Below are 13,926 nucleotides of genomic sequence, written 5' to 3' on the forward strand. Positions count from 1 at the left end.
AAGGCCATTTGACGTCAGCAAGCAGCACATAACTCACAAATGAAGACCGAAACATACCTTAAATGTATAGCAAAAGCTACATTTATTTGCACTGAAAAAACACAGCTGTGCAACCAATGTTAAAGCAGAGTTATGCATTTTAGAATAGACATTAGATAAACATGACAATAAAAACAAATGAGACTTCTTTTGGTCAAGTCTTTCAAACCACATGTAGTCTTAGCTGAATTTACTACATCAAAGATTCCATCAGAACAGTGTGCATGAAAAAAATGTTTTGTTAATGTAAGGTACAGTAGCATTAGGGAACAAACAATGCAGAACCATCAAATAAAATAAAATATGTGACCCTGGATCACAAAACCAGTCTTAAGTTGCAAGGGTATATTTGTGGCAATAGCCAACAAAACATTGTATGGGTCAAAATGATCGATTTTTCTTTTATGCCAAAAATTATTAGGACATTGAAGGTGCCATTGCATGGATTATTTTATTATTTTAGAATGTTTCCTGGGGTGCCCTTATAATGTTAGTATGTTTTTTAGATCAAAATTTGTTATAATTTAGAAATAAAAGGCATTTTTCCCAGCCTCATTTTAGCCTCTGATTTGAACACTCTGTTTGAAGGGGCGTGTCTGTGTGAGACTTCAGTGTAAACGCCCACTGCTGTGATTGGCTGCTGTGAGACTTCAGTGTAAGCCTGTTGATAACGTGAATGAAGATCGTATCATTGCAACGTAGTTTCTGCACTCTCACTAATGATTTCACCAATGCAAACATGATGTACGTACAGTAAGAGCTTCGTTGTGCAGTGTAACAGCGTCATTGATTTCATAACGAGTTTTGGCAAGTGTCCAGATAAACTCTCCTGTGTGATTGCGTGATTGACAGCTTGGGCGACTGTAAAGGGATTGTTCTTTGATCGCTATCAGTTTAAGTAAGATTATTTTCATCCTACTAAGAGAAACGACGTGAAGTTGATCGTTTAGTCACTGGCTTGATTTACTGATGCATAAACAGTATTGAACGACTTTGAGAGAAAGCTTATCTGTCTGAACTTGAACAATTACACATTAGAAATTCACATAACCCACTGGTTCTTCAGAGGCTCAGATGAAGGAACTAAATAATACCTTAGTGTTCATTTGTACATCCAAACACTGAGCAACTGCCATGCTTCGCTCGTTTGCAAGCCATGATGTCTCTCGAAGAAAAATGATTCGGACTATGATTCGGCTGCGCAGTTCCGCCTGGCCTTGAACATGGGCTGGCATATGCAAATTTTTGGAGGCGTACATATTAATGATCCCGTCTGTTGCGTCACAGTCGGTGTTATGTGGAGATTCGCCTATTTTTCAGGGGTGTTTTTCGAAAACGAGATTTAAATAAGGAGAAGAAAACAATGGTGTTTGAGACTCACTGTATGTCATGTCCATGTACTGAACTCTTGTTATTTAACTATGCCAAGATAAATTCAATTTCAAATTCTAGGGCACCTTTAAGTAAAGATCATGGTCCATGAAGATATTTAGTAAATTTCCCACCTTAAATATATATATAAAAAAATATATATATATACATACACACACACACACACACACACACACACACACTACCGGCCAAAAGTTTTAGATCGGTAAGATTTTTTATGTTTTAAAAAGAAGTATCTTCTGCTCACCAAGACTGCATTTATACCATAAACATACCATTTTGTTTTTGCAAATGGCTAAACAACACACTGATAATGGAGCATATACAGTATTTTCATTACCAGTAGTCCCCTCTGATTCCAACACTTGACTTCCATGTGCATCAGTCAGGACATAAATCTCATTGTTCCCCATGGCCAACTTCACCTTATCCAGGATTGAAGGGAGAGTTGCTTCAGACTCCGAAAATCTCACCACAACTACTTTTGTAAAGAAGAGTTTTCCATCCCTTGGTTCTGAGATGTGAATTGATCTGAAATGAACAGTTATGTAAAACATTACTGTACATAGACTACTGTATACAATTTGGATTAGAGCCATTTATGTTATGTATAATCTATTTTGCCTCAATTGCAAATGCACAGTAATTAAATGTAATGTGGTACCTTTGGAATGATCTCGGTGTGCCCGCATGTGGTGGCAAGGTTTGAAGAGGGCACACTAGTTGGTTGAAGAAATCCAAATGAATGCCGGTGGTCTGCAACGGTTGGCACTCGACCAAGATGGCTTTGAGCGCCTCCACCATGAACTTCATAATGTGCCCGCTCATTTAAATCAAAACTGCTGAAGTGACCATCTTCCAAAGGGGAAATAACTACGTTGGTAGCATCGGTCAAATAAATACTGCCCACATCGATCTGAAATAAAGAGGTTTGAAGCATAAATGACCCATTTACTGTCATTAAACCTACCAAACCCTGCACACAGCCATGCAATATCACTAAATTTGCTCTGCAAGAAAACCAAAAAAATTTCAATTAGCAAGAATCAAGCTAACTCATTAATTTGTCGATCGACGTAGCAGCTAACCTTTAGCAGCCATGTGTTAAAATTTTGTAATTTAACTAGGCTAATTGAGAAATCAACAGTTTCTGGACACACCTGAAAAATCCGAGATATTCTCTCTGCTCGCATGTCGTCCAGTTTTAGAGAGACCCGTCTGTTGCCCCTGAAAACAATATACGTGTCCATTTTTCTAATGACCCAGGTGGGAAGATTAATCAATTTGTCTCCTCAGGGAAAGTAAAACAGGCTAACCTCTATCGCCCCCTGTCTGTGGTTTCCGGTAATGCATCTCAGTTCAGAATATCCTACCGCAGGGGTTTTCAAAGTGCAAGACAGTGAGCCTCCCTTCAAAGACCATCAAGTCACCGGGGCCTCCCCATTTGAATAAAAGACATGATATTAATATCATAAAAAATTATAATAATAACAAAAATAATAACAACAACAAGAAGAAGAACAACACTGTGTTAAAAATAAATAGTTGCAACCATAAAGGGTTTGAAAAAGTTTATTTTGACCACAAGTCCTTAATACGATCTCTCTCGTTTTAACCCTCTGGGGACGGATTGGGCGGTACTGCCCAAAATGGCATTCTTTTACAAATGTGTAATTATCTTAAAAACTATTAATGATAGAGAGATGCGGTCTTTTTTGCCGTCTTCCTCAGACTACGCTGAAAACAGTGGTATATGGTGTACACACTTCCTTGTTGCGCAATACCACTGCGTATAAGGCCAATGAAATCGATGTTGTTAGGAATATTCCACGCGCAAAGACCAATGGAAAAATTGCCGCTGGGAGGAATATTTTTCTTGCCCAATCAGAGGAAGGTTACCATGACGTATTCTAGCTAATCAGAGGACTCTGTAGCCTTGCAAGGGGTGGTACTATAGTAAGTGATATGACGCAAACAGCGTCGAGTGGAGAAGGAGACAGAGAGCGAACGGAGCGTAGAATTACACACACAGATTTATATGAGAGAGACAGAACAATTATAATGTTTATATATATAGCATATTAGCAATTATAGCATTATTATTTTATTGTTTTAGCACTTTTATGATGGCAAGCAGTAAAAGATTTACCTCAGAACAAGCTCTGGAACAATTAACAGTTACTGGAAAGTGACGAGGAGAAATTCGAATCACTGGCATGCCTGAGAAAAAACGCCTGGGACTGTTTGTATATAAAGTTCATTATTTAATTGTTCTTTACACTTTTGATTGAACAATTACAAATGTCTGTCAAGTAAAGGGTTTGAAAAATATATATTTTGTACAAAAACTGTTCACTATTGTTGTGTAAGGTGTGATTTTCAGTAATAAATTACTAAAATAAAATTTTCGTTTTTGAAATTATCTAGTTTATTTTATTTTTTTTTACTCATACTTCCTTTATAAACACATTACATGCATTCTTATGTATCTAATCCATAGATACCAAACACATGGTGTTCCATCTCCATTACATGGTTTATAAGCCCAAATGTAAAAATAGTAGGGGTGGGAATCGATTAAAAAAAATTAACTAATTAATTGCACAATTTCTGTAATTAATTGCAATTAATTGCGTTTCCCCCAAGCTTGTAATCATCAATATTTAAAGGAATAGTTCACTTTAAAATGAAAATTCTGTCATCATATACTCACCCTCATGTTGTTTCAAACCTGTATGAATTTCTTTCTTCTGCTGAACAGAAAGGAATATATTTAGAAGAATGTCAGTAACCAGACAGTTTCTGGTACCATTGACTTCCATAGTATATATTTTTCCTAAAGACAATGGGACCCAGAAACTGTCTGGTTACTGACATTCTTCTAAATATCTTCCTTTGTGTTCAGTAGAAGAAAGAAATTCATACAGGTTTGAAAACAACATGAGGGTGAGTATGATGACAGAATTTTCATTTTAAAGTGAACTATTCCTTTTAACTTAGAATCACCTAATTAAACAACACAGGGGGGAAAAGGAACAGAAAATAGCCCTATATTAAAATATAATCAATTTAACAGATTATAATTTTTTTTTTTTTTTTAACTAATTATCAAAATAAAATATAGTCCTACTATTATTAGCAGAGCATGTGATCAAAGCAGGTCATAATTTTACCATTGTTGCCCAGCATGGCTATACCAGCTCAGCAAACAGAAGTCTACTGAGAAATTTCACGTTATTTGAGCGGACTTTACTTTTCCAGTGCTCGGTACATGATTGAAGCGTTTGGGCCGTTAACGACAGAGCCGCCGACACACACACACACACACACACGGAACTGAGAGCGCGCCGCTGGGCCGTTAACGACAGAGCCGCCGACACACACACACACACACACACACACATACACGGAACTGAGAGCGCGCCGCTGGGCCGTTAACGACAGAGCCGCCGACACACACACACATACACACACACACACACACACATACACGGAACTGAGAGCGCGCCGCTGGGCCGTTAACGACAGAGCCGCCGACACACACACACACACACACACACACACACATACACGGAACTGAGAGCGCGCCGCTGGGCCGTTAACGACAGAGCGCGCTGACACACACACACACACACGCGGAGCGGAAAAGACCCGCTCATGAAAGCTGCGCGAGAATGAAACCTGATCGCCGAACACGGAGAGGCGGGAGGGCATATTTCGGTCTTTTCAATAGCAGCCGCAACAGGAAATCATAAAAAAAAAAAATAAGTGCTGCGTTAATTGCGTTATTTTTTTTTTACGCGTTAAACATTTCAAATTAATCGCAAAGATTAACGCGTTAATTCCCCCAGCCCTAAAAAATTGAGAAAACTGACCAAAAAGGGCTTAGTCCCCAGAGGGTTAATAAAAATCAATAATATGGCTGATGGTTAATTTGCATGTAGGTCAATGCTTATTTGTGCGTGTTTCTGAAGAAAAAAAAAACAACCAAAAAGAAAATGTAACTCATATCCATCACTTTAAACAAAACTGAACAGAGAACATGTTAATGTTAATCTCTACCTTAATGGGAGCAGTGAGTCTGCGTCCTCGCTGCCCACAGACGGTGGATGCGGGGCTGTAGTGATGACAGGAACAAGCGCAGGTCGCCCTCCACATGCAGCCTCGACCGGTACTTGCTTTTAATCAGGGTCAAGGCAGAAAACCCGCACTCACACAAGTAAGTGGAGATGAATGGGATAAGTACTTTTATAGCCCTTATGGAGAGGGACGGGAACTATGTCTCCACAGACAGCCAAAAGTGTGCAAGCAACACTTCACGCATCTTCTGTTGCAACTCCATATTAGAGCTCAGGCCAAGTAAGGCCTCCTCCTCTTGGATGCTTAATCCATCATAGAGCTCTGCTGGGAAACTGAATGGATTTATAACCCATTGATTCGCCATGGTGTCCTCTCCAAATAATCCCGAAACCGCTCGCGCAACCCCTTCAAATGCGCAGTGGCAGGGCCGGATGAACCATTAGGGGACATCTAAGGGACCCTAGGCACATATTACGGTATGTTACAGTATGTTAGATCACGTTATAAACGCAGTCCTCACTTTCCTAATTATATGCAGAAGCGATATGCGATATCTGAGCCCTGTTCCACGCGAGGCCAACACAGGTCCAACTTTTTCCTGAATGCAGATACTTTATCATGTACCAAAAAGACATGGCACTCCTTTCCATAGATCATTTTTATTATTTTTGCTGCTTTTTTCATGCCTACTACTACACAAACATTTTCAACAGTCTCTCTCTTTTTCCAAAGTGACAGATAAAATCTCTCACTTTTGACCCAAACAAGTGTTACTTTATGTTAATGTGGGCTATACATTTTTAAATGGTTTCCAAACAAATGTCCTTGGTAACTTTGGCCCAAAGTAATCTGTGATAAACAGTATACTATGTTTTATCTGCTTATTTATTATAGTCAAAATAATCCAGCAATTATGTTTTTTAGTACTCGATCGAATTCAAGATGTATAAGCTCAGATCAATAATAAGGCATACAGGCCATAAATAACAAATAGACATTACAAAAATGTTATTATTCATAAGAATTTAAGTTAATAAAAACATCTAAAACAAAGAGTAAATGTAGGCTATTTTTTTTATTTATTTTTTTTATTAATGGAATGCTCATTTTTGACCGGGATCAAAAAATTGCTTAACATGACATTGAAGACAACAAGGTTAACAGATGAGATGGGTCTTCCCCTCTCCTACGAAAACAGATCGTGCCTTTTGTCTGACAACTGTCAATGCATGAACATGTTTACATTTAGGCTATTTCAATAGATTTTTTCAGTCAGTTAAGCCAAATAATTGGGTGACAAATAGCATGCATATAGACTATTAATTTTACAGGCTAACAAATACAGTGTGGGTAAACTCTTAACTTGAAAAATAATGAATGCATACCGGTCCATGTATCTTTTGGTCATTTGATTTTCCTTTCAGAAACGGGTATTAAAAAACAAAAAACAAGTGGCTATTTGATTTTTGTTTTAAAATACAAAAATTAAAAGTAAAATTCAAAGTATTTCTCTTTTTCAGTGTCAAAAAGGGATAAGCGAAATTTTAAAAATGATTTTGAGTTTCATTTTCTATTTCATTTCTACTCCTAGTCTCCTGATTGGAGATAGCTCGTCAAGGGGCCGTTCACATGTCATGTCTTATGCGCGCTCAAGTTCGTTATTTCAAATGTAGGCACGCGGCAAGCGCGCTCATTTTATCCAGGCGGAGCGAGATGAAAACACTTCAACTTTTCAGAACGCCGCAAGCGCACCGCAGGTCATGTGACAAGAACCAACCAATCAGCTTCACCCTTTCCATAACAACATTGAAAGCTCAGTCAACAGGAAGGATGGGGGTGCACCCAAACACTACGGGTGTTTTTTTCTTCTCCGTAAATAAATCTGTTAGCAGAACTACAGCAAGCGTTTTTCGGCGGTGGAAATCCATTAGCCACTAAAACTTCTTTGTCGTTGTTGTGGAGAGCGCAGTGCATGGTTGCATAGCAACGACAGATGCCACAGGAAAATCTAAAATATAATTAGATATAATTGCAAAACACATTTGATGATATTATCAACTCCAGTTGTCATTCTTTGTCTCCTTTGTAGTTGTAGTGTAATAGTTAATACTACTTGTTATACATTTCATTTACATTTTTATGCACATTTTACCATTCCCCCCTGACTTTCATAACCTCTGCCAAGAAAGTGGTGGAGGTTATGTTTTTGCAGTGTCTGTCAGCAAGCTTATGCAAAACGTTATGAAAGTATTTACATGGAACTTTGTGTATTGTTTGGTCCTGAGCCAAGGAAAAGATGATTACATTCTCACACCAGTCAACCCAAAGATACTATAAGAGCAAACTGAGCGCATTTTATAGTTATTGATATACAAAATACATAAGACTATTAACGTTAACTAGGATTCTGAATGCCTTGTGTCCTAACGATTATTTTAATATGATATTCTTCCAGATCGGTTTTTCTTGCTGAGGTGGTTGGTGGGAGGTTGAGTCCCAGCAGAATGGTGGTGGTCCGGTTTTTGGAATGTGAGGCTACCCTTCAGGGGATCATTGGAAAAGTGCAAGATGCCATTGGAAGTCATTAAGGTTGTACACACACACACACACACACACACACACACACACACACACACACACGTTTTTCTCATTTTGTCTTTTAGAGTTCATTGAGGAGCCAGTCTTCAAACAGTGTTGCTGGAGCATTATTGGCTGCAAAACGTGTGGAACAGTGGCAGGAGACCTCTGTGCACTGTGCAAACTGTAGAGGGAACACTGCAGACAACAACATATTTGAAATTAATGGTCTGTCAGAGGCATTTTCTGTTCTGAGATCCCTTTTTGAAGAGGAGTAACATTTTTCATTTTTACACCCACAAATTTTAAGTTAAAGTTAAATTTAAAGTTAACAGTCTTCAAGTTAAATAGAGCTAATGGCTTTTCACACATTGCACTGAGTTGTGGTTATAAGACCTGTTTGTATGATGCAAAGTCATTGTTCACTGCTCAAGAGTACAAGTCTGAAATGTCTGAATATTGCTCGGCAAACTGGTTCTCAACTGTAATCTTGTCCTGTTCAGTTGAAAATGGATCAACTCCAAAAGTTGAATGTCTGGTCAGTGAGGATCCCAGCTGTTGGCTGTAAAGGTCTGCTGCTTCAGCTGAATGAGGCAACAGCTCCTGTTTGATTTTTTTCGGACACCCACGGCCAGCCAAGTCATTTGGTATTCCTCTACCTGTAAAATAAAGAACATACTGTTGGTATTGAAACTAATGAACGCCTCTTGTAATTATTGTAATCTTCGAAACTGTTTTATTTCACCTGGAATTCGATGAGCATTCCATGACTCCACCAGCCTTGTAAGACCAATCTCACACAAGCAGCCAGTCAGGTTGGACACACAGTATCTCACAAGGCTGTCATTCATACATATTTCCTCTTGATCCACCAACCCCAGAAGAGCGGTCTTCAGTGGATAGTTGACACGATTGTTGACTTCAGGCCAGATTTGTTCAACTATATGATTCTGAATTTGCAACAAAGATGTGTAATCAGTCAATTTGTTCTGGTGGGTAAATTAAACATAGTCTATTCAGGAAAAATGGTCATGCAGAATTCCCAGTAAATCTGTAAATTTATCAACTCAGTAGTCATTATGCACATTAACCGCTGAACTAGTAAATGTATAGTTTTACCATGAATTCTGTTTAAGGACAAATAGGCTGTAACATAAAAATCACAATATGCTCATCACGTAACTAGAATATAAAGGTTGAATTAAGTCCAGTGTGGTTGCTTCTGCAGTTGTTTATTGTTAAGCTGTAACCAGACTTAAAAAAGAAACCTGTTTTCGGCCATGGTTAATTTTATGTTTAATTACCCTAAAATTTGGAAAGTATAGTAATAGTAACGACAATTTGTCTCACGCATGCAAGACAACAGTATGCTGCTGAAGCAAAAAGAATAATAGTAATAATAATAAAAGCAGGCATACAAGTGTATTGCTGAAGCAACCAAACAAACTATTGAGCTGTACCCTTGTGGATGAAGTCTGTAAATAAGGCCTTCGCTCCTGATTATGGCTATAACGGGGCGAACAAGACGTGAGACGTGCGGATTCATATGCAAGGCTTTATTCCAAAACATGGTCATCATACAGGCAGGGTCAATAAACAGCAAACCGGTATGGCAGGGGCATAACACAGAGTAATCCTTAGGGCAAGCGTGGGTAGACGATCGGCAAAGAATATCCAACAGGGGCAAGGCAAGGAGAGGTAATCCAGGTAAACAGCAATAATCCAAACGAGGTGCAAATAGAGTCCAAAGGGCTAAGATAAGGGTGAATCCAGGAAACACAGGCAAGAATCAGAACAGTGGAGAACACTGGAGAGTAGCTAACACTAGGAGAGTAGCTAACACAATTTAATACTCAGCAACAGGGAGAGAAAGTCCAAGGCTTATAAAGAGTGTGAGATAGTGTGTGATAGTTCTCAGGTGTGAGCGTGATTAGTGGAATCAGCTGTGTGTGTCATCAATGCAATGAATGATGGGGATTGTAGTGAAGTGCAAGAGTCCATGCCGTGAGTGGGCGACCTCTGGTGGTGACCAACCGGAAGTGCAGTGACCAGATTCGTGACAATGGCGGTGAGATGACAGCAGCTCCTGCATGAAGAGCGTCAAATAAAACTCCTTGCCATGATCTACTCGCATCTGGTCACACATACCATAGGCAAGTACTGCAGGCCTATTGGATGAAAAAGTCTGTTTTATTTTGTGCAAAACTTAACTGTTATTAGTTATTCTCAGTATAATATGCTTCATAACAATGTAGATGTTCAACAGTTATTATATAGTTATATATTCTCTCATGAATGGTAGCCATGTGTATGCACTCCATTTAGTGTCCACAAAAATAATAATTGGCTATTACCTGAAAACATTTTCATAGATGGCAAGGTTGTTTTTTATAGGCATTGTAGAATGAGCAACAACCTTTTTGCTGAAGACATCAATGACTAAAACATGGGTGACCCCAAACATATCCAGTTTTTTGTTTTGGTCCATATGTACCCTGTGACCCATGTAATCAGCTTGATATGGTATGGGGTTGAGATTGCGGGCAAAAAAGGCCCTTTCACACCGGACGCGTAACGAAAAAGCGTAACGAAAAAGCGAATAGTTTGCGTGCGAATAGTCACGATCAGCCGCAACGCGAATTTGCGACGTCTGTGACGTTCAGAGCTTCAACATTCCAACACTTTTGCGCCGACAGCTGAGAAAACATGGACACTTCATCATCATCCAGTGAAGACGAAGACAGAAAAAAAGGTTTTGGGTGCACCCAATCTTAAAGAACAGAGAGTCTGAAGGGGAGTATGCTAATCTTGTACAGGAGCTAAAACTTTATCATGGCCGGTTCCGCACTTACTTTCGGATGTCTGTGGGACAATTTGAGGAGCTCCTTCAGACAGTGGCACCGCATCTGATGAGACAAACCACAAACTTCAGGGAACCAATTGATCCGGAGCAGCATCTGGCAGTCTGCTTAAGGTGAGCTGTCCTCTTAAAATCATCAGCCCAGGCTAAAATAAATAGAACTACTGCTAAAATCCGTGCTCTGCAGCGTCTGCGAACACAAAGCCCGCCTACTTTGATTTGATTGGTCATCTCAAATATTCTGACATTGACTGGCAATGACAGACCAATGAGACTCAGATGAACACACACACACACTTCCCTCTGTTTCTGACATGCTGCCTGTTTCAAGCAAACCTGTGATGTCCTCTGGGAGACCTTAAAAGACACCTACAGTACATGCCAGTCCCCAATGAGGAGCTCTGGAAGACAACTGCCCTGAGATTCTCTGAAAAATGGAACTTCCCCAATTGTATCGGTGCTTTGGATGGGAAGCACATTGTGATTCAGGCACCAGCTAATTCTGGCTCCCAGTTTTTCAATTATAAGGGCACCTTTTCTGTGGTTTTGCTTGCCTTGGTTGATACCGACTACCGCTTCCTAGTGGTGGATGTAGGGGCATCAGGCAGCAACAGCGATGGTGGAATATTTTCCAATTCTTTATTGGGACAGGCCCTAAATACTGGGAGTTTAAACGTTCCAGAGCCTTCTCATCTGCCATCTGCACCAGAACCGGGGGCGTTACCATTTGTTATTGTTGCAGATGAGGCATTTCCTTCTCCGTCCCTACCCTGGAAGACGCCTGCCAGATGACCAGCACGTGTTCAACTACTGGCTCTCCAGGGCTCAACGTATAGTTGAGAATGCTTTTGGCATTCTCAACCAGTGCTGGAGAGTCTACCAGCGCCGTCTGCAAGTGGCTCCAGAGACAGCCGACAGCATTGTGAAGGCAACTCGCATCCTGCACAACTTCCTGCGAAGGGCCAATGGGAACCACGGTGCAGAGCCTGACAGCTCTGATGGCGCAGAGGGCAGTGAGCTGGGTGACATTAGAGGTCTTCGAGGGAACAGGGCCTCAGCTGAGGCACTGAGGGTGCGGGACACATTCAGACGTTATTTTATTTTCTACTCTTTAAATGCTTATTTCACTTTAAAATGTTTTGTAATTCTTGGTCTTGGGTAATATTAATCAACTTTAATTACACGATAAAAAGCAATAAAAGGGAGATGTTTCATTTAAAGGGGTTGCATTATTAATTAGTCCAATTGAGATGTTCAAAAATCCCTCAATTTTAATTTCTTCCTGGTGGTGCAGGTGGCCCTGAAAAAGTGAACATAACATGATTTATTTTTATTGTTCAAAAAGTAAATCATTTAAGTTTGCCTCTTAAATGTATTGTATTGTAAATGTATTTCATGAAAGTAAATCTTGTATTTGTATATTTGTTAATAGTTTGATAATTTAAGAAAACCAGTGAAAAAACACCAATGTCTTGATTATTATTAATTTGTTGAGATGAATACAGTAACTAAACAAGAACAGACAGAACTTAAAGGACACAAAATAATAATAACTGACAACACAATATTAAAAAATAAACTTATAGGACAGTGTACGTTGACCTAGACGGAAGGCTTAACTCCACCCCATGAATCATCTCCTGAATTTTTTTCCCAGGACTGCCGCTCTGAAGGCAGCCTTCTCATGGCTGGGGCCAGGCTCATCTTTCTCCTCCCGCTGCCTGACTTTCTGGTCCTCCCTGGCCTCTTTCCTCGATAAATAATCCTCAAAAAAGTCCTTAGACTTCCTTTTCTGAGGAGGTGGACAGAAAGGCTCTCCCTCGCTCTCGGATGTGCCCTGACCTGCATCATCTACCACCTGCTGCTCCTCCTCAAGATTGCTGCAGACCCTGTTCAAAAGCTTTCTGTAAACTTTCCTGTGCCACCTCATTATACAAACTCTGCATTATTTTTCAACTTCATCACTGTATTTCAGAGAACTTAAAAAAAAAAAGCTTCTGAATCTGAATAACTGAACAGGCCACAGCTACCTTCTGAAAGAAGTAGAAGCCCCAAGGAAGCTCATGCAATCCATATACTTCCACCTCTTCCTCTGTTTTCTAGCCTGTCCACTTTTTAGTTTCCTTTTCCACTCTCCTTTTTCTCACATAGGTGTCCCTGAGGTTTTTCCAGTTTTTTTGTGTCTTCAACTAAACACAGTGTGTTTTGTAATGTCAATACACGTTAAATGTAACACACGAAGTAACAAGTTAAAATCATTCGACTAGAAACTGTGGATATCACACAAAGAATGTATAGTATACCAAAAGCAGCCCTAAATAGTCTCACTACATTTTGTTACATTTTAAAATACCCTTTCTATCGAAAGAAAGCTTTCTATCCCCTGTAGTTTAGCCTGCTAGCCTACACAGCACAGGACTATACAACGACTAAAACTATCACACAACATACTCACAATCGTGATAACCGAGTTGGTTGGTAATTGTACTTGGAAATCTACAACCTAAATATCGCTCCTCTCTTCATACCATTAAGCTTGCTCTACTTTGCAAGGTCAGCAGTCTCAAAGACCATGGTTATGGGGAAATTCTCTGCCCACTCATTCAGGACCTTGTTTTTCTTGAGCAACAGGGTGTATATGATGAACAGTTAGGAGCCAGCATAAAAGGCACAGTATTATTTGTTGCAGCAGATAATTTAGCTTCCCATTCTTTGGGAGGGTTCTTTGAAAGCTTCACAGTAAGTCAGATGTGCCGATTCTGTATGGCCAAACGGGAAGAAATACAACACAAGGAAGTGCGGACAGGCTCATTTCAACCAAGAACAAAAGAAAATCATGGTGTGAAAAGAAGCTGCCCACACACTGGAACATTCTCATGTTGTCAATGGTTATCCTCCAGATCTTTTGCATGATCTTTTGGAGGGTGTTGTTCCGGCTGAACTGGCCTTGTGCTTGAAGGCACTAATATCAAAGGGAT

The 13,926-nt window shown here is 39.7% G+C and overlaps 1 long non-coding RNA gene across 3 annotated transcripts in view; it reads right to left on the reverse strand.

The window, feature by feature from the left end:
• Window positions 1-8,139: 8,139 nt before the first annotated feature.
• Window positions 8,140-13,926, reverse strand: part of LOC309497068 — a 29,395-nt gene continuing 23,608 nt past the window's right edge. For all 3 annotated transcript variants that reach the window (XR_014205345.1, XR_014205346.1, XR_014205347.1), the window contains 3 exons: window positions 9,549-10,256; window positions 8,834-9,038; window positions 8,140-8,747 (listed from right to left, as the gene is read on the reverse strand). This is a non-coding gene — a long non-coding RNA (uncharacterized lncRNA). The remainder of the gene's footprint in view (window positions 8,748-8,833; window positions 9,039-9,548; window positions 10,257-13,926) is intronic.

This window comes from Leuciscus leuciscus, assembly GCF_965113295.1.
Source record: "Leuciscus leuciscus genome assembly, chromosome: 4".
Taxonomy (NCBI): Eukaryota; Metazoa; Chordata; class Actinopteri; order Cypriniformes; family Leuciscidae; genus Leuciscus; species Leuciscus leuciscus.